Consider the following 23,101-nt stretch of genomic DNA (forward strand, 5'->3'; position numbering starts at 1 on the left):
TAATTTCTCTGTACAATGAATAAAACTACCGAGTTTCAACCTGAGGACAAGTGCCTCTCTTTGCTAACTTGGGAGATAAGGTTTGAAATAATGAAGTCTGACAGGAAGAGAAGCAAAAATGGATGCTATTTTTTTTAATTCATGGTTTATAATTTTTGGCATCTTATTTAAGTAGGCTTTTTTCTACCCCACAATCTTAAGCATATTCTCCTATAGTTTCCTAAGAAATATTGAATATTGTTGTCTTTTTTTAATATTCTTTAAATTACTTGGTATTTGTTTTTGTGAATGATATGGGGCAGGGATCGTTTTTTCCCCCCTCACATGTATAAGCGATTGTCCTAGAATTATTGACTGATGTGTCAGTCCTCTTTCCATTAATTTGTGTTGCTATTTCCATTATATTCTTTTTGTATATGTGTGAGTCTACCTCTGCATCAGCAAGGAAACAAATGTTTTTGGAGCAGTTAACATTGCATTGGCTCAGATATAAAACTTTACATCAATGTTATACTTCATTGATTTCATTTAGAGGATGGAAATATCAGAAGAAATAACAAGAAGTATAAAGTTTTGTTGAATTAAGGAGTAAAGGAAGAGAGAAAAATTATCTGGAGGTGAATTGAAGAAAATAATTTCACCTAGAGTGTTGAAATAATTTACTATTCTCTAAGCTTTTGTTCTTGTCCCTTTCACAATGTATTCTCTTCTCATCAGCTAATGTAAAACCATTAAAACTCAAGCTAGATCATATAATTCCTCTCATGAAATTCTCCAATGACCTAAAGAAAAATTCACTTTTGGTAGTCTGATTAAATGACACTAGCTTCATTTCAGTTCCTAAGACATCATAGCCATACTTCTGTTGTAGGGCCTTTGCACATGCTCTACATGGAAAATTCTGCTGGATATTGTTCCTCATTTCCCTCTTGTCTCTACTAGAAAGGCACCAAATTAGGGAGGCTTTTCCTGCCCATTCTATAGGATCAAACACTCCCTTCTCCATCAATCTTTAATTTTTACTGTGCTTTACTTATTTTCATAAAAAATAATAACTCAAGAAATGTTATATATTTAATTACTGTCTGATCTTCTCCCCCAACACTTGTAAGCCTCATTTCAACAAGGCCTCTGCCACTTTGGTTCATGCTATATCACAGAAAGTTGGATCAATGTGTAGCACTTGGCAAACACTGCATCACTTAATATAAGTTAGAGAGAGAGAGAGAACGAGAATATTATTTACTTTCAAAAGACAGTTCAGACTCATGGAGGAAACCAACCAAAACCATGAACTTGGGGTGAGATAGGGGCTTAAAACTCTGCTCCATCAATTTTTAAATATGCCATCTGAGTTACTTTAAGCCTTGATCTCATCTTCTGTCTCAAGGGATGACAATGACAGCCTCACAGGACTGACTTTGTGATTTTTAAATGCCATACAGTGAATGAGATAACATTTCTATAAATATTGCTTTCGTTTCTTTAACTGGCATTGCTTTTTTATTGTTGTTGTTTAAGGATTACTTCATAATTAAAAAGTAAAAGCTGAAAAGACTTAGAACCAGTTGACTGGAGAGAAGTGTATTTAACCTGGCTTACTAGGACAATTTATGAATGTATTTGGTTTTCAGAAAGAGAGGCAAAATGAAGCTCACATTTATTTAGAATTGGTATGTGTCAGTAATTTTACTTATAGTATTTTATGTATTCTCTTTTGATTTTATAAATTATACAATCCTGTTTTACAGATGAGGAAGCTGAGAATCAAAGGAGCTAAGTAACTTGTTCAAAACCTATCAGGTAGAATCAGAAGAGCAGATTCCCATTAAGATCTGACATCCCCACCACTCACTATGCTAAATTTTTTCAATAAAACAATAAGAAGGTAATAGTAAGGTATTTAGCACCTCTGCTCTAAGACCTAGAAAAAATTGAACCAGACTGGCATTACTAAAACCAGTAACAAAGGTCTGGTACCACTGGTAAGTGGGAGAGAGGTAAATTAGTTTTTTAAAAGGGCAGCACTCATAGATGCAACTACAAGGATTTTTGTTTCTTTAAACCCCTGCACACTACACTGTTTCATTATAAGAAAAAGAAATTCATGTATTTTTTATTGTCTAAAAATAAATTGGTTTTCATTTGTAAAAAGCAAACCAAGAATAATAATTAGTGGGGTAAACTGTTTTTCTCCATTGCCTGTGCAGAAAGACATTCTTATGTATATAAAGAGTATACAATAGATTTTTGTAGGGGTGGGACCACAGGGACTGTCTACAGGTTCTTTTCTAAAATACTTCATGTCATGGCAATAGATTAGTAAATTTGTCATAGTCTGGCCTTCTTTGTAGACTTCTCAGATTTGTTCCAAATCTTAGGAGAGAGCCTTCTCCTGGGGACCTACTTACTTTAACAGACCACTTTCATCCCCCAAACCCACGCACATTATTTCTTTATGTGTATTGCTACATTTACCCTGGTTATAAGCTGGCCTTCCTGGCCACAAATAGTGATGAGAAGGAGCAGGAAGATGACAATAAAGGAGGAGAAAGGACATTTTAGCACTTACTTGGTGCCTGGCACTCCTGAAAGCATTTTTCATATATTAACTAATGTAGCCTCAAAACAACCACATGCTACAGGCACTATTATTTTCATCTGCATTTTAGAGTTTAAAAAACAGCCACAAGTAAAGTAAGTTACCCAAGTACACACACCAGAGGGGGTGGGTCCCGAACTCACACCAGACTGCCTGGGACTGTTGCCCATACTAGCCACTCAGCTGGGCTGCTACGTAAAGGTGACTGTGGGTACTTGATGGGGTCTGATCTGATGTGTTTGTTTTGCTATTTCAGTACTCAAAGAGCACTCTCATTTCCCCATTTCTGAACTACAATGAGGGTGAGCAGAGGTGCAACTTTCTGTAGGCTCCAAATACTGACAATATAATGATCATATTTTCAGAAGTACATAACAGGGGCATGTGACAATGTGTTCATGGATGTTTGTGTCAATTTCAGGGTTAAAAGACAGTCCAGAACTCTGTAGGACATGGTTTAGTGGCATGAAATGGGGGATATTTTGGATGTTTTGTTGGTTTGTGGAATGAAGTGTGAGAGTGTTTTAGATTAGAAGAGACTAGAAAGTTTGAAATACATGCTGTCCATACCTGAAGTAAATCTGTCTGCCCATCCTTGAGCTACTTGAAAAATCTGGCAACTGATCTGGGCATTGAAAGTAAAATTCCTTAGGATGATTAAGAAAATTTTCTACATGCATCCTGAAGTCTCAGCATTTTTTGAGTGATAGAACTCTATATGGTGGATTTTGGGCCTGTCCCCGAATAACAGCAATATCAAAATATTGCGTTATACTTTTTAGTGGTTTCATTTTACTATCTTTTATACTTTTTTCCCCATAGGGAAAGAAAAATATAAAGAAAATGAAGGGGCACCTTTTATTCCTATATTATTCCAACATAATTTCCTTATTAAGTTATGTGGAATTGAAATATATCTGCCTAAAGAAAATTGAAGAAAATGCAAAATTCATTTAAAAATGTGAATATTAAACATGGAATAATAATGCTAACCTGGAACTGCAGAAACTGTGGACCTCATAATCATTAACTTCTATGATTCAAATAGTATGTGCTATTATTGCCTTTCTGAGTCAGAATCTCATGAGATACAATGACGGAGATGACCGATGAGTTTCAGAATGGTTTACATGTCAACTTCTACCCTCAGTTTATGGCTATGTACACTGTTTATAGAGACATTCTTCTCCCTTTTGGCTTTCAACTTTTCTTTCTTTTTTTTTTTTACCTTAAGACCCATTATATTAGATTTTTTAAAATTGCTACCAGGTTATCATTTTCCTTACAGTATAGATATATAATTCCTTACTCATAAGAGTTCAAGTCATAGAAAATTTAAAAGGCCTCTCTATGATTTTGGATATTTGTAGAAGTATATGTTTTTGTTGGATTTCTACATATGATTCCCACATTCCTAATATTATGTTTCTTGTACTCTGCATAATCACAAACAATAACAGCACGCCTTCACCGGTTCCTTCAAAAAACAAGCTTTTCCTGAGTTTAGCTTTTACTCAGAATTTTGGAGGTTACAGAGATGGTGGTAATCGTGTTGACAGTTTTTTGTAATCTTATCTCACCCATCCCCCCAGGTTGCTTCATGAGCTCCATATTATTCTCTGTTATGGGGAGAGAGATAGCTTTCCATATCTCATATTCCCTAACACGAATGTCCCAACCTATGGACATGCTCTATAGAACAAAAATCCTATCAGAGTTTGCCTTATTTTCTAAAGGAATTATAGTTACAAATCCCAATTTACTTTTCCTTCCTATCACATGTAATTCTCTTATTATCTACTTAAACTATTCCCCTTTTGCTTTTGTTTTTCACAGAGCTAAGGACTAAATACATTTTCTTAATCCATGATTTTAGCTATTTGCATTTTATCCCCTCCTGCTTTATTATAAGATTCCTAAGATTTTTATTTTCATTTAAATTACTTTTTACTTTAAGCAGTTCAATGCTTTTTTAAAAAGTAACTGGGCTATTAATATTTTCTCCTTGTTTTTGTGTGTATGTGTAAATATATATATACACACACACACATGTATATGCTTGTATCATGCATACACATATATATTTGTGTACAGCATATGTGTGTGTGTGTGTGTGTGCGTGTGTGTGTGTGTGTGTGTCTAAAGAATTTTTCTCAATATCTTTACTGTAGGTAACCGGGTAATTCATGCTACAGCATCACTGTGAATCCTCTTCTGCATTTCATTTTTCATTTTAGGGGCACTTTATAGGAAGTATTTAGGAGCTTAATGTGACACCTGGTGGATGGTTCAATCTCCGATACATAAAAGAGCTGGGCACTAGCATATTTGAGACTTCCATTTGTTCTGGAACTACTGGGGTCCAGATGCACCTCTTAGATGGATAAAGTGACTCGTGGCCAAGTAGCTTTCTGGAGAGTGATATTAAGCAAGATCGTGAAGTAGGAGTTTTCTACTCTCTTCCTCCACCCCCAAATACTGATTTTGATAATCATTCCTTCACAAGAGTACCTTTGTGGGAGCCTAAGTGTCTTGCAGAGAAGTTTTAACACATCATTGGAGAAAAAAAAATATCTGAGACTGGATACATTGAAGAATGTAAAAGGAACAGTTTTGCTGCGCTCATGTCACCCCTCCCCCAAGGCAGTGCGGCTCAGTGCCAAGAGAGATGTCTTGGCTGGTGATTTCTCCCATAGGAGAAAGTAATAGTGTAAAAGTTAGCACCTGCATTTCCCAGCTGTGCAGGATATTGCTAAAGAGACCCAATTATTTCACACCTCATTCAGAGTACTGAGGTGATCTGCATGACTAAGAGGCAGGGAGAGGCTAGAAGCACAGCAGCCAGGGCACAGGACTCACCAAAGATAAGCTATGGATGCCATTAGGAAGCTTGCCCTTGAGCCTGGGGATGTTTCACCTGTGGAACCTGTCAACTGGCTCATGGCACACCTGATGCTCTGCATGCCTCATGCCACCCCCACACACATACCCCATGGCTGGCTCCTTGTGCCTGCCCTAGAGGGCAATGAGTGTGAGCTTTCGCAGACAGCTAGTGAGCATGCACAGAGAGCTGGTTCAACTCTTTGGGATTGGGAGAAAGCATACAAACTTGAACATTCAGCCCCAACCTATAGAAAACAAAAGAGAATCTGTCAGTATTCACCCTGACTCTGCAGGATCAAGAGGAGGCATACAATTTTAAGAACACCCACCCCACAACCAAAAGGGAACAAGAAATGTGGAGCAGGAGTATCTAAAAAAGGACTAAGAGATCCTCAGAACCTTCAGCAGATCTGACAAGTGGAGATATTCCTTTTCCAAGGCCCATCAGTAAGGAAGACTGGAGGAGGTGACTGCTGCTTTAAATGTGAAGACAACAATACAAAACTTTGAGGAAGATAGAAAAATAAAGAGAACATGACCCACCAAAAGGACACAATAATTTTTCAGTAACCGACTCCAAAGAATTGAAGATCCATGATGTGTCAAACATGAAATTCAAAGTAGTTGTTTTAAGGAACTCAGTGAACTACAAGAAAAAACAAAAAGATAACAAAATCACTAAAAACAAACAAGAAAAAATGAGAAGTTTTACAGAGATAGAAATAATAAAAAGTGAATCAAACAGAATTTTGGAGTTAAAAATAAATGAATGAAATTATAAAAAAATACAATAGAGATAATCAAGAACAGACTTTAATAAGCAGCAGGAAGCATCTGTAAATTCAAGGGCAAATTGTTTGAAATTATACAGTCAAAGGAACAAAGAAAAAAGAATAAAAAAAGAGTGAGGAAAGCTTGGGTAATTTAGGAGATATCATCAAGTGAAAGAATTTACATATTAGGGAATCTCTAGAAGAAGAAGAGAGGGAGAAAAACACAGAGAGATTAATAAAGAAATAATGGCTGAAAACATCATAAATCTTGGGAGATATGGAGATCCAAGTTCATGAAGCTTCTCTTTTACAGAAAGGACTAAACAAGACTAGAAAGAAGTGGGCATAGAATGATCTACTGGCATGCTTGAAAGTTGAGCAAAAAATGTTTTCTCCTGTAGTCAGAGGGGGACATTAAGAAGAGTTGTTCCCTATTTCAGTGTTTGTTTAACCTTATGGGTGAGACAAAGTTGGGATCTGGAAGATGGAAAGAAGTCTGCTAAAGTTTGGTCAAGTCAAAGGGCCTTTTTTTCACATTGGTCAATGGAGACAGGTTAGCTAACCATTAAGAGCTGAGAATGGCAATGTGAAAGGTCTATGTAAAGCCTTGTCATAAATAAGCAAGACGGGCATCTGTGAGTCTTACCCAAGTCAAATGGAGAAAAATGGTTCCTTGCAATAGGTTGTTTCCCAGAAACATAAGAAGATATCTTAACCAGCACTGTTTTTTAGGAGTATAAGTCTTAAGTAACATTCAACATTGTATTGGGTTATTGGAATATGGAATTATTTGCAAGGAAAATGACCAGGGTTCTGCCAAATTGTGAAAGGAGATATATTGCCAAAAAGACCATGAGTCCCACTTTTTAAAAACCCCCTTTGACTTACCAGGCTTTAAAACAACTCTATATCCCACATTTGCATGAGTAAGAAACAGCTTGTAGAAGTTGTACAGTCTCCAAGTTGTGCATTTGTCCCAATTTCCATTTCAAGTATGTCTATGGGGGATAATAGATGAGGAAAAACTGCAGGTAGTTCTAAGCCTGAGGTTACGGAGAACAATGAAGAAGGGATGTATCCAAGAATCTTGGGCTATTTAAAGGCACTTTCTCATCCTCAAGGTAGGGGACCCTTCATAATTGTTGCTATGACCAAAAGTCTCCCTTAGAAAAAAAAAAATATTTCACTGTGAGTATCTTGCATATGTTCTATTCTTGCTTAATGGTAAATCCATGGAAAATTGCAGATAGCTTTGTTTTGGACTTTGAGAAGACAGGCCTACACATGATGGTAAGGACTGTGTATCTCCTGAAGATCTAGACTTTGAACCAGGTGGAGGGACTGGAGTGGCTGCTGGGTTGCCTCCCTTGGGGAAACAGAAGTGTGTGTATTGTGTTTGGGAGGAAGAGCATGAATAACTGAAGGCCAGAGTAGCTGACTATGGCAAATATGACTAGCTTCTACCATAGAGCCTTCTTTTATAGAGTCTTTGGTCTTTGTTGTTGCTAGAAAGTGACTTCTCAGAGGCAGTTTTTACTCCCACTACTCCCTTTGCATATAACTAGTTTCATAGGACTAGCTCTGACCAATGGAATATGAGTAAACATTACATGAAGCAAAACAATGTGCTCACCAAAAAGTAGAAGGTAAGAGCCCAAAACTTAAAAGCAAATAAGACTAATAAATCCATTCTGGATATACATATAGCTAATAGGAAAAGGAGGGAAAAGCATTAATATAAATCTACAATAAAGTAGTTGTCAGTAGTTGGATCACATGTTTTAATAACATCTCCTTTAAGCAGGACCAAGATTTATACAGATGAGAATATCTAGGCTCAGAGAAGTTAATAACTTACTCAAGATCAAAATATGCCTAAGAAATTCAATTAGTTTTTAAACTCAAATACATTGGATTCTTCTGATCCTACCATGCTGCTTCCAGCTAAAAATTTTCAGCTATCATATACAGCATTTCTTCTCCATCATCATCATCCTTGTCATCACATTACATTATCATCACCATCAATAACAATAATATTATGATTATCATCACTAACAGTATCATCCCACTTAGAATTTACTGTATGCCTGGAACTAGAGAGGTACTTCTAAGCATTGTCTCTAACCTTCATTATCAAGAGGTACTTCTAAGCATTGTCTCTAACCTGCACTTTTACCCCATTTATCATTTGTTGAACCCCTATTTTATGCCAACCACTAGGACTCGTGTTTAGTATATACTGTTTCTAAGCTTCATAACAACCCTCTAAGTAAAGCAATTACTATTATGTTCCTGAAGCAGAAACCAAGGTTTAGACAGTTGAAGATACCAAACAGTTCATACACTATGAAAAAGAGTTCATCTTGGCTACTTGGCTTATAACCAAGATAGCATTAAAACTCCTCAATATGTGTGGTACATCACGTCTTTTCAGAAATCCTACTCATGTATTACTTGACCCCCATAAGAATCACTAATGTAGGTAATTCTCAGAGATGAAAAAACTGAGTTGGGTAGAAGTGACGCAAGGCTCAAAATGTCTAGGTGACAAAGCTAGAGCTTGAATGTGTCTGTTATAGCAGGGCTCTTCCCATCCCCACACAAGGCCGGCTTTCAACCGGCAATTTCTACCTCCTGTTGGTAACCAACAGGTCCCATTGACGGGAATTTTGAAGTTGAGATTTGCTTCTCTGGTTTGGAGGAGGTAACTTTCCAAAAAAGTATCACAGTACTACCTCCTCTATCAAAAGCTCAATTTAATGCAGTTTGGGGGGATTTTTTAATTAGAGATTATTCATTTTGCTTAGATGTGAGAGGTGAAAATAAAGTAGATATTCAGTCCCCAAAAAGAGAAGTATGCTCTTCATTCTCATAAAATACCTTTTTTTTTCTTTTTACTGTTGACTTCTTCTCACAACCATATACAAGATTCCACAGAACCTGAGCTAGCTTTGGGATAAGTTCCGTGGATACCAGTGACTAGGTGTACAGGGTGTGGGGGCCTCCAGCTCACCTTTGTTCCCAAACATCTCTGAAAGAAAAGTTGCTTCTTCTAGTTGTTATTTATGGTTTTATATTGGAATTCTCTGCAATGTGGGTCAAGGAAAGGATAGAATTTAAAAGCAGTGGTGGTGGTAGGGAGCAATTATACATCCTTATGTGGTATCATATATGTGTGTGCACTTGCACATGAAGATTCTAAGCTAAGCAAGACTATCCGTACCCCAAGGTTGGGGGGATTGAAGAGAAAAACCAACTTCAAGTTACTTTCTAGGCCTTGGGAATGGGCATGTCGATGATAAATCTTTGGAAGGCTATTGACTGCAAGTTTGATGCCTCAAAATGTTTGTATCTGTTTGGAAAGTATTGTTACTCCCAACCACATCTGAGCCAGCCTAAGGGTAAGAAACCACTAGGGCAAATCCAGAAAGTCTGTTTCATACTGGCCAGCTCAGAATGCATTAGCATGGTAATCAAGGATACCTGAGGAGCCACCATCCCTGCAAAATTGTTAAAATTGTACACTTGAAACCTATATAATTTTATTAACCAAGGTAGTCCCAATAAATTAAATAAACAACAAAATGCAATATTTTCCTTCATAAAAATAATAATCTAAAAATAAAACTATTTGGAATATCCAATAGTTATTTTGGATTGTGTAGGAAAGCAATGAATTATGTATTAATAAGTGTGAATTTCATGGCACTTCCTAAACTTTAAAAAAAAATGATGAATGGGGCAACAATTCTAAGGCAAATAATCCCCCATCTGAGCAAATTTGTACTATTTTTGTAGCCACTCCCACTGAAATAGGAAATGGGGCATTGAAAATCTATCACTTTTCCCTCAACCTGTGCCACATAGGAGCATGGAAAAGGGAGGGCCACACATCCTGTGTGGGGATGAAAGAGAGAGATGAGGAACACAAAAAAGGCAGCCCACAGTCTGAAACACGGATGCCATAAATTCACAAGTAAAGCATTATTAAAAATTTCCAGCCCCATAAATGCTGCCATTAATCACGTTCAAATTAACCTGATGTGAGTTAAATTATTGCAAGTTCCTGTGTAAATTAAATCATTATTAGTTGCAGGCTTTTTTTTTCCCCTTTTTGGTGCAAGCAGCAGCTGAGAAGGAAAGGATGGGGAGACCTACTGGTTTCAATTTACAAAAGAAGGTTTGGGGGCAAAAAAGATTTTTGCTTGATTACAAGAGCAAAACCACTTCACAGTATAATATCACAATAATTGTAGCCATATATCATAACATGTCATAAGTCCAGGACAAAGCTCAGCCGCCTTTCATAGGTGGCAGCCAAGAAGGCAAGCAAAGCAAATGAATGAGGTAATGGATTTCTTTCCCCTTATTCCACTAGAGAGCAGTGTTCTTTTGTACAAATCAGGTAGGTTGTTTTCTGCATATAACCTGGGATGAAAATCTCCTACATCACCGAAGTTTCAGTGGCAACAGAAAGGCCTCTCTCTTTCTGTAAAGCTGTGCATTCTGAATAAAAGATGAGGACTGTCTCTCTCAGCCAAGGTCACTCTTATGTCAGTAGGTGTATTTCTGATGCTGTCTTCTTTTCATATGGAAAAGGTGTTGGCTATTCAAAACTAGAACTTGTAAACTTATCCTACAGTAAGCTTTTTCAGATGGCAATTTCCTGCCCAAACAGCTCTGACAGTAATCAGCTAGTAGTTGTCCTTTTAAGTAAAACAATGGTATAAATAATAATTTTAAAAAATACCTAAAACAATTCAGGAGACAATAAATGACTCTGTCAGGAATAGGAATAAAGACAGCTAAAAGGAAGAGTGAAGGGAAGGCATGCAAGTGTGTTCTGAAAAGTTTTCTGACCCCCTCTTTTTTAAATTGTTAACTCCTTCTGCTGCCAGCACTTTTATTGCTACAGTTGAGAACATGAAGTTTGCGTGATTGTTTGTCTGCTTCTCTAAGAAAAGATATTCTGTCACAGGCAGTTTGGCTCTAACTTCGTGATGGATTTGTTAACATTCTAAGAAGCCCACGGCCAGGCTGACAATAGCCGGATTTCGCCTCCTCGTTGCATGTTTTGTAAACATATTTCTAGTTCTTCAGTCTTAAGCACATGGAAACAGGCAGAGCAAAACCTGCAGGTTTGTGTGTATATAACTGACTGCCTTTCTTGTTCAATAAAAATTAAATTACTGGGTAATTTTGGTTTCTTCTAGAAGGAAATGAATTTGCTCTTAAGTATTTAGAATCACTAGAGAGCCTTTTAGGCATTCTTGGATACAAATCAATGCCACCTGAAGTGTGGTTTCCTTATGGATTCAGCCCCATTTTTCTCCATTTGCTCGTGGTATTGTTTTTCTGATACACCACATCACTTTGCTATTTCCTCTTCCTAAACACACTGAACAACATAGTTGTAGGCAAAATATCTTGGGAGAAGAATAAATGGGGAAAAATCTGAGGCCTGACAAGTAACAATAGCAAAGACTCTTCAGAGTATTCACCGTGCTAATTTAGAAACATCGGAGCATATAAAGTGTCAAATTTGACACCCGCAGATTCTGGAATTTATTTGGGCCTGCTCATCTTTGCCAGTGCACTATACTTGTTTGACACAGTAGCTGTAGGAAATTTGATATTCCTTGACTATAAACTTGGGCTTCCTAAATTACAAGTTCAGGTATCTTGAAGAACAGCGTTTCACACAAGAGCTGTCAGTAGACAGTGCTGAATAAACAGAGCTGAAACATGAATGACTGAATGGAGAGAGGAAGTAATACACCTCTCCCTTCCAATCTGGTTTAATACCAAATGCTTAGGATGCAGTTACAACTGGAGCTTTGTCTATATCACAAAATTCTGTTAATTTACTAATTAGATGTCAAAAATAGTCAAGAAGACTTCAGGGAATCTCTAGGAACAGATAGACCTGGGTTTGAAGAATCACAGCTTCCACACATACTTTATGGTGTCACCTGGTGTACAGCTTTCTGAGCCTGGCCTTCATTCAGCATTAGTACTCACAGAATTAATAGTCCTTCCCTTCCACAGTGGTGAGGACAGTGGGTAACTTCACTTTGCTCAAAATAAGACACTTGGAAATGGATGAGAATAAATATACATAAATGGAGTCACCCAGCTAGGGGCATAATCTCTCACTTTTAAATGAAATCATTTGATTAGGTCAAATCAAAAGGGAAATGCTAAAAGACTAGAATTTCTTGGCCACAAACACATTTTGCTTCTCCTGGGAAGACAAGTCGGCTAAGTAAATAATTAAGTGAACTATATGATTTGAAATCTCTTGAATATCTCAGCCCTACGGCAGGGTAAAATAGAGAGTTTTAAAAGTTTTTGGATTTAGATTCAATCTTTTGAAAGGCACTTAACAAATTATAAATACATATATCCATTTGGGAGGGCAAGTTGGCAATGTGTTCAAAAGCTTCAGAAATATTCATAAACTTTGAGGTAATAATTCTATTCCAAGAAATGCTTCCCAGAGAAATAACCATTAGTGATATGCAATTAAAAGCTTACATACAAGACTGTTTATAACATTTTTTATAATAGTGAAAAATTGGATACAATTTAAATGTCTAACAATAGAGGAGATTAGTTAAATATATTATGCTATTTCCTTACAATAGTCTATTATGAAGCCATTAAAACTGTATTTTCAAATAATGTTTAATGATAAGGAAAATGCTCAAATATAAATTTAAGTAAAAAAAGAGGATATAAAACTGAATTTATTATGTAATGTCAATTTGGTAAAATTGAGCATTTCACATAATTAATTTTATTCAACATGTTTTAAGTAGGCTACCAAAATATTGTCAAAGCATGAAAACTTAAGACAAATGTATTTCAAGTTTAAGAATAAAATACTGTTCTTTCTCTTTTCCTTATGTCTATCTGAAGTTCAGATTAATGATCATGAGCATAGTATCATACAGTCCGTATTTCTTCACACATTTTGTTGTCCAAATTCTGACATAATGACATATAACATTTATTGACAGAAAAAAACAATAAGTTTTGTTTAGTTTTACTACAGAGAAATTGTAGTTTACTTTGTACCACCACTACGTTTTTAAAAATTTAGTATATGTTTTACAAATTTTTGGATGGGCCCAAATGAATTAGATTTGTACTTCATGCAAATTTTTCAAGGGGGTAAAGTGTGTTGTAATGAAATTTATCTGGATATATCTGATGACCTCAGTAAGTTTATTTGCAAGGAGATTACAGAAAACCTACTGGGATATAACAAACCTACACACAGAAGCAAGAGCTAGATTCTTGTAGTCACCCTCAGAGAAACATGGTGTTTGCAGGTGGCCTGGACTCAAAGATAGCCTTGCCCAGTTCTACCATTTTTGTGGGAAAAGGATAATGAGGGGGAATTATAAGAAAAACATGGACAAGTTGCTTCCCTGAACTCTATGACACATTCAGGCCCCAATGTCACTTCTTTTGAGTCCCTCCAATGGATTTTTATATGAAAAGAAAAAATTGGCATTTGTCATTCCTTTATAGTGCTGATACCATGAAGCTGTATAGAATCAACCAATAAAGAAATAATAGCATTGATTTATGAACAAGAGAGACTTTGTACTTAGATCTGTAACCATTGGCAGGAATATCACTATTCCTAATAGAGGAATACCAAAAAGCATTGTGTCTGCGAGACAATGAATATTTTCTTCATATATGAGGTACCCATTAAGTGCTCCCAGATATAATATGGGGGGAAGGTAATTTGTATGCAGTTGGAGTTCCTGTGTGAAAAAGAGACAAACAGAGCCAGGAAAATAAAATATATTTTGGTCCTATTTCCGTGGAAGCTATTTATTTTCAGATCAAAAGCTGAAGTTGTTTACCAAATCAAGATTTTCACACTCTTCCACCTCTGGGGCAGTGAACTAGATCAAAGTCCTTAGGACTGATCCAGGGCAAGACTGATGCTGAATTAGATTTATAAGGGAAGATGAAATGAAAAAAAATGAAACTGGAATATCAGAGTATAGTTCCAATATTGTACAGAACGTAGAAGAATGAATAGTACATTTCAACACACTCACAAATATACACTAATTTTTGCTGTTAAAAAGTATTTGTTATATATTGGATTAACTCAATATACCAATCAGGTTCATCTAACCCAGTTTTAGTTTCTAAATTTATCTTTTAGAATAGTTGTATATGTAAGTATTGAAACTTCATGATTTTTATTATTTTTTAGGGATCTTCCAAAGAATAAAGAGAAAGGTTCAGATATTTTCATTAAACTAGAATAAAACTCACTCCATTTTGTAATTATCACTTGAATCCATTGAAAACTTTTATAAGATATAGTACAAGTTTTTGTTAATTCATTTTTTCCTATATCTTGAAATATTTTGCTATATATTCACACTAAGAATTATTTTCTCATTAATTATCAAAATTATTCTCAAGTATACTTAAAAATTAAATAATAAAAAAAGAAAAGAATAATTAAGGCACCCAGAAGCATAGTAAAAATTGAAATAAATGCTCACTATTTTGTCGTCCTTCAGTTTTTTTATTATGCAGTTCAAAGTATTGCATCATTTGAGAAGATATGAAAGAAAGCTAGAGATATGATTTAGTATTTTGTGGTCCACTTTTAGTTTTTACTGAACACAATTTTTGAATTCAGAATTTCTCATGTTCTGCTTATAATGGCAAACAAAAGAAAACTAAAGAGGGAGATCATTTCACAACTGCAAGGTAATACAGAAATCAAATGCAAAAACAGATAGAAGCACTCTGTATTATAATAACAATAGTAAAAGTTATCACAAAGGCAAAATTTAAGACAATAAATATTCAGATGATAATATCCTAGATGAATTATGTCAAATTTAAAAACTGGTAAGTGAACGACATATTTCTAAGGAGGAAAAAGAAATAGTTTCCTCATACAGTTAGTCATTCAACAGAAAGCACATTCCCATGCAACATTTGTGATGAAAGGTGGACCATCCTGTTTTGTTGAAATGATACCTGACAATATCCTCCCACCTGCTATGATGTTTGTGCACCAAACTGTAAGAGAGTTTGAGAGAGTTTGTAAGCAGATAACTGCTGAAGATAGGTATGTACTAAAAAGGTGATTGGAAAGCAATGTGAGTGATAGAAACAAAAAAAATTGAGCATTTTGAATTGTGTTTATAAATGTAAAACTGAAAATGAGTTTTAATTACAGAGCAAAGAATGTACAACCAAAGTTATATCATCTGAAAGTTTCAAAAATTGCTTTTAAATATTGAATTTTATGATAACTATGCAAAATGGACAAGAATTAATGATAAGCTAGAACATATTAGATATATATTTGAAATATAGAAATATGTTAACCTCAGATGCTGCCCTTCTGGGCATGTAGAACATTGAAATTAGGAAAATATGAAATAAAAATGTATTTACTATGTTCAAATTCTTATTAAATTTCTTAATGATTTTCACTATCCTTCTATTTTTACTCTTGAATTTTTTATAAAATAATTTTAAAATATAAAAAATAAATAAAAGGAGTACATTAGATCCAGATGGTAAATGTCAAAGACTATTTTTCCTGGCATATGAGGGTGAGGCTTTAGTGTGAGGACTAGAGGTAGTTAGGTTCTTGAACTTGACCCAGGTGTGATGCTAAACTAGGAATATTTCATGGCACAGTTCTGGGAGTTAGTTTAAAACAAGACATATGTGGTAAAAATAAATTTGGATCCAAAATTATAGTTACATAAAATGTGCTAATATCTTAAGACAAATACAACAGAAAATTTCTTAACCAATCTTTCCCTCTCCCTCTCTGCCTGCCTTTCTTTCTACTTCTTCTTCATCTCCCTCCCTGTCTCTTCCTCCCCCTTCCTTTGTGAGTCTGGATTAATTTAGGAACTCTTGAAGGAACATCTAAGTGGCTGTCCTCACTTTATTCCAATTATGGATCAAGAGAAAAAATGTTGGCTGTCTCTCACAGAAAGCCAATCCACTGAATTCTTCCAGACAATTTTTTAAACTCACGGGATTTGTATGGTTTCAGAGGAAAAATTCTAAATAAAGAATAATTACCTTAATCTCAACTAATATACTTTGCAGGGCATCCTTTTTATAGTTTTGAGTGCTGAAAATGAATGATTTAGTCAATATATTCTCTTTTTTAAGTATATTTTATTGATCATGCTATTATAGTTTTCCCAACTTTCTCCCTTTATCCCCCCTCTGCCCTGTACCCCTCAACCCTGCAGCATTCCCCCCCTTAGTTCATGCCCATTGATTGTACATGTAAGTTCTTTGAATTCTCTGTTCCCTGTACCATTTTTTACTTCTCCCCACCTATTTTATGCCTACCAATTATGCTTCTTCTTTCCTCCCCATTCCTCCCTTTGCCCTCCCTGCTGAAAACCCTCCAGCAAATGTCCATTTCTCTGATTCTGTTCCTGTTCTAGTTGTTTGCTTAGTTTTTATTTTCATTGTTTTTCTTTTTTTTAGGTTCATTTGTTGATAGTTGTGAGTTTTTTGTCATTTTACTATTCATAGTTTTTGATCTTCAATTTCTTAGATAAGTCCCTTCAACATTTCATATAATAAGGGCTTGATGATGATGAACTCCTTTAACTTGACCTTACCTGGGAAGCACTTTATCTGCCCTTCCAAAGAGGAACACACCAAGGCATATCATCATTAAGTTACCCAAGATTAAAGATAAGAAGAGAATCTTAAAAGCAGCAAGAGGAAAGGAAGGAGTTACCTACAAAGGAGTGCCCATAAGACTATAAACTGATTTCTCAAAAGAAACCTTGCAGACAAGAAGGGGCTGGAAAGAAGTATTTGAAGTCATGAAAGGCAAGGACCTACATCCAAGATTACTCTATCTAATCAATATATTCTTACTGAGCAGCCACTATTTGCCATACACTGGGAATACAAGAAAGACATGGTTCCTTCTTTCAATGAGAAATGGATTCAAATAGTAAAAAATTACAATAATTTAAGGGTGAAGTAAGCATCAATTGGTTCAAGGGGAACAACCCACAGAAAAAAAGTAATGCATTTCTAGGGCAGAGTCATAAGAAATCTGTTGAAGCAATATCAACAAAATGTAGCCTGAGTTAATATTCAGGCATTCCCTCTCTCTCTCTCTCTCTCTCTCTCTCTCTCTCTCTCTCTCTCTCGATAAGTAAGCAAAGACGATTTATTTACTCTGTGATATGAAGTGTCTGACATGGCTATCACAAGTTTACGTTCCTTACAAATGGCTACCTTCCCATTGTTTGAAGGTGCACATGGTTGAAGAGTCCCTTTGACAAGCCAGCTAAGTGAGAATGATGCCTTAACTTTGGACTAACCTTTTGCCTAAACAAACTCACATCGCTTGCCAATGGCCTGAATCACAATCCAAAAGGGCCATAATGTCATAAAATGGATGAAATGGATTTTTTCAGCTTACCCACCAGGGTAGTAAAAAAATATAAAATCTATGTCCAAATACACACAATAAATTTCCATTGCTTTAGGGGCAAAATTAAAGCATTTCTATTTCCTTTTTATTCTGGATCATAGCCCTGTTTTTTTTTTTCTTTCTTTCTTTTCCTCTCAAATGGAATTCTAACTCTCAACATTTCTTTTTAAAAGTTGTCCTGGTAAACTTCTAGAACAGCTGCCCTCTGGGAATGCTCATTTTTTCCCTCCACTTAATTTGCCCCTTCCACACCCACCCCTCAGGTCCCATATTTTCAGTAATGCAAATTGGGCAATTATTTACTTTTTGCTTGAGTTTAAAAAGCACATCCACAGGCGCACAAATGCATTTTGGATCCCATTCATGCAGAAAAATTACTGGTAACTTGATGAATCTGCAAGTAATTTTACAAAAATGTTTAGCAAGTTTTGCCAAGGATGACTGACCCCCGGCCTTGCTTCCCTGATGTAAGTTTTTGAGTGTGTTGGCCTGGTCTGATCAGTACCAGCTGTGAGTGCTTTGGTTGTGCACGTCAGATATTAAGTGAAGGAGAAAGGACCACAAACTCTATCTAATGCAGGCTTGAAGGTTTGTGAACTAGGACAGAAATGAGACTGCAGTTGAAACTGAAACATGTCTTTCAGTTCTGCTAAGCTCCTGTCTGCTCAGTTGAGCCAGTGGTCCCCAATGTTTTTGGCACCAGGGACAGGTTTCATGGAAAACACTTTTTCCACAGACTAGGGTAGGAGGCAGAGACAGAAGACAGAGATCTGGTGGTGATATGAGTGGCATCCACAGATGGTGAGGAAGAAGGTTGAGGACTCCTGAGTTAAGCTATTAGATTGTACCCTAGTGACATTTAAACTCTTTCAATCAGATGCCGCTCAGGCCAGAGAGAGTAGATATGGCTAACAAAGAATAAGGGGAATTCATTAAGAAATGGTTTTGCTTAATAGAGATTTTAAAAATTTTATTTTTGGTCAAATTTCTTTATGCAAGTATAAAGGAAGAAAGAAAAACAATGCAATATCAGTAATGTATTATAATTTCCTTTGAGACCAATAAGAAATTGATTTGAGGACATGTTATTTTAGTAGGAGTTAAAAATGATTTAGATTTTTAATTTTTTTCTTCAAAAGATCATGGAGCTAGTAAAAGCATGGGATATTTTGAATATATTTACATCCAGACTAAATTTCAACCTAGAGATGCCCCCTAAAATTTATTTATAAAAGCATAATCATGTATTTTATATTTTATTACATTTAAACATAAAGTAGGGCAAGGTTTGTGGGAAGAGAAGAATATGCATTTGAGGTTGAGAACAGCAGATACAGATGAAGACTGGTGCTGGGAGAAAGACAGTAGTTAGAACTGAGGGCAGAACATCCGGGAGAGCTGACAAAACTAGCAGCACTACTCAGAGCAGTGCAGTAATTGCTAGAAAGATAAGTAATGAGGAGGAACCTAATCATTGAGCGTTACAGGCCAAGTCCAAAATGTTTAAAATAGCCGTGCTTAAAATTGATTCTCTGCACTGGCCTGTGTGGCTCAGTTGGTTGGAGTGTCGTCCTGTAGACCAAAGGGTTATGGGTTGAATACCCAATCAGGACACCTGCCTAACTGAGGGATCAGCATGTGAAAGAGGCAACCAATCAATGTTTCTCTCTCACCTCAATGTCTCTCTCTCTCTTTTCTCTCTCTTTCTCTCTCTCCTTTCCCCCCTCTCTAGGATCGATGAGCACGTCCTCAGGTGAGGGTTTTTTTTTTAATCAATTCTTTGAGATTTAGGAATATCTTCTATGAAAAAAAGGCTCATTTTTAAATGGAGTAGCCTAAGAATAGAACAGTAGGAAGAGAATAAATAGATTAAAACCCTAAGAATTTGTTATACAGTGTAAGAAATAATGCCAAAAGGGTTTCAAATAAAATTAAAATAATCAGCTTGGGATTCTCTTCAATAATCACTTGAATGGAAAGATATTTGACCTTGTCATAACATAAGAATATGACATTTAGGACATTGCCTTTATAGCATCCAGTCTCTTCATATTAAAATGACATGATCTTTACTACCCCTTTCACTTCTTCACCATTCTGATGCTCACTCACTAGGATACCCATATAGCCTTTCAGAACTAGTGGATTATTGCAGTTATTAACTTGGGTTCTGGAATAGAACAAATTTGAGTTTGAATCTTCACTCTCTCCATTATGATAATAAGCAAGTTACTGGGATCTTTGAACCTCAACATTTTTAATCCGTAAATGAAAATAAAATCACATATCAGACTGTAAAAAATATAATGAATACTTAGGATATATAAATAAATACTGTATTTCTCTACTTCTAAAATGCCATTAATTTATCATTTTGTGAGGGTATAGAAAAAGGAAATGCTATTATATGAAACACACACACTATTTGTAAGTTGTTTCTCAACTCAGGACTCTAAAATGAGAAAAGAATAACATTTCATTAAAGAAATTACTCTAAAATATTCTTCCATTTTTGGTCATAATTTTCTGTTGGTAAACATGGTAAGATTTTTTAAAAGAAGGGAAAAAAGTGTTGTGGTTCCCAATACACAATTCACAGATTCATCAATTAATGGAACTTTACACTACCTTTCCCCACCAGTGGAAAGAAGAAAGAGTTTACACTTTCAACTCACATTTAGGTCAGAGAAAAATTGAAGACCTACTTCTCTTTACAAATTCTACCTAAATTATGCTTATAAGACAATTTCACAACACTTTTTTTAGAGAGTAAATCAGATAAAATTCACTTAGTGGTTGTCAGTGTTACTTGGTTACTACATGATATTTTTAGCTTCTGTAACAAGCTATATTTCTCAGAAGAAGAGTGACAAATTGGGGCAAAGCAATAGAGGTGAGACAAAGAATAAAAAGGAGAAAATTCTGGTTCTAATATGAGAAATAACCATAAAATTGCTGATATATTCAACAGAAAAATCAGGTTAGATACCTTCCTAAAACTTCTATTTTGTGTGAGCTACTTCATATTTAATATTTTTTTTAAAAACTGTGTATAAACTATAATGAAACCTATCAAACACTTAATGAGTTATTCCTAATGTCTTGAATTTCATTTTTACTAAAAATGAAATATAGCCTATCTTAGTGATGGTACAGACTAAGGGAGGTACAAACTCTATCTGTCTGTCTGTCTATCTATCTAATACTGGCCTTTCAGCTATACCCTTTACCAAAAGTCTGATCTGGAAAAATATATTTAGCTAATATTTTTCTATCATACTTAGTATGAAGGATAATTATCTAGGAACATTCAAAAGGAATACATGGAGAAAACTAAAATTGCATTAACCAAAAAAGATATGGCTGAACACAGGTTAAATATTTTATTATTCCTCCCACAGAATTAGTTGAACCCAAATGGCTGGAGTTTTAAATTTGGTACGTGAGAATTTGAAAAAGAATTTTTAAACAAAAATTTGGAAAAACTTACAGAATGACATTAAACAACCCAAGTTGTGAGAAACTATGATTATATTTTAGTAATATTGAATCAAGTCTTGGTAAACCCTGGGAAACCCAGTTATCTCTTTTAATTTTATGGTTCAGGGTATAGAAGAACAATGCTTTATCTAGCCTGTCTCAGTCTGTGGAAAGCAAAACAACAGCTCTTACTATGTAAATAATTTAGCTTTTTGTGAACAATGCTTCAGTATTATAAAATGTCTAATCTATTCCACATGCCAACCCAAAGTAAGACCTGCACATGGGACCCTTCAGTATAGAGGAAATTACTGGATTGATTATGTATTGTTATTAATTATTACATATAGGGGAAATGGATGGCTCATTTATTAGATAATCTCAGGGGCCATCTCTGTGGCCCTTTTGGAGTCAAAAGGCAGTAAATAGCAAAGCTCAAAGCTCAAGGAGAGAGGACTTGACTGAGAGTTTAATAAAACAAGTTTCCTTTGTAAACATATCCTTCACAAGGGGATTTCCATAACATGGGAGCCAATTTAATGAAGCACTGGAATGAAATCTTGAAATCATGGTTGCGGTTTATTGTTTTAAATACAGGGAGAAAATAAATTTCTCATTTTACCATAGTTTTACTATCAAGACTCTCCTGAGAACAGCAAATGAGAAGGTATACATTTCTGATAAAGAAACTACTTATTTATCCATCCATGCCAAGGGTCATGATTACAGCAATAGTAACTGGCGTGAGAGGAGATTATGCTGAGGCAGATAATACAGCTCATTGAACTATGTGATCCGCCAGTACACACACCCAGTAAAGCTCTTTTTGGGATTACAGACTTGACATTTTGGGCTCACGAGTTAAGAAGAGACTTTTGAAAAAACAAACAAAAGTTAAAACAACAAAGCCAAATTAATTTTTTTCTTTTAAACTGTAAAATCACCTTCCAAATCCTAGTGACTCTACCTATAACACTTATTAAAGCATTTTCTACAACTACATTTAACTCACAATATCAAAAGTAAAATAGTAAGTATATGACTGAGTTCTATATGCTCTAGTGTTAAGAAGGTAGAATAGTAAGAATAACTACTTATAACCAATATTAATTATTAAATAATAATTTCATTTCCACTATTGAGGTATAGCTAATAAAAATACCCAAAATCTGCAATAGTGTTTTTACTAATAAGTGTTTCCAATACAATTGGATACTTGATAACCATAAAACCAATAACTATTTCATGTTTTAAAATCTAAAAATTTAAAAATTAACAGAAAGTTAATTAGTAAAGGCATCAATTTTGTTGTGACTCATTACAATCATACTAAACGATACATGAACCAAAGTACAATTTACCAGAGACTAAAATTTCAAAGTGTTTAATTGTACAATTTTTTTAGTATGCTGGTGAACTTCTGTGTGTATCAAATATACTTGGTTATACATTTATAAATATAGATTGATTAGGAGATGAGAATGAAAAAGAATAAAACAAGCAAGAAACAAATAAAAATAATCCTTATATTCTACATATAATATACTATACAATACAGGGAACCTCAATAACCTTTCTAACGAATGAAGTATATCTAATGAAATCCCCTTTGGACATTTTTCGGATTTTAAATTTTGAAACGACATCTCTCACAAACAAAGGTAGAAGCAATTTTATCCTATTAACAGCTTCAAATTTCACACAAGAAAATGGAAAGAGAAAGTACAATGAGGTTCAAGAGAAAGCTAATTAGAGTTTGGAGGTTTGCTGGGTTTGATGAATACATACCTTGTAGCTTAGCTTTAAGACTGACCCACAATTAAACAACTTGATGAATGAACCTCTGTCTCTCCCAGAGTGCTACAGATCCAC

Source organism: Phyllostomus discolor, chromosome 3, assembly GCF_004126475.2.
Source record: "Phyllostomus discolor isolate MPI-MPIP mPhyDis1 chromosome 3, mPhyDis1.pri.v3, whole genome shotgun sequence".
NCBI lineage: Eukaryota > Metazoa > Chordata > Mammalia > Chiroptera > Phyllostomidae > Phyllostomus > Phyllostomus discolor.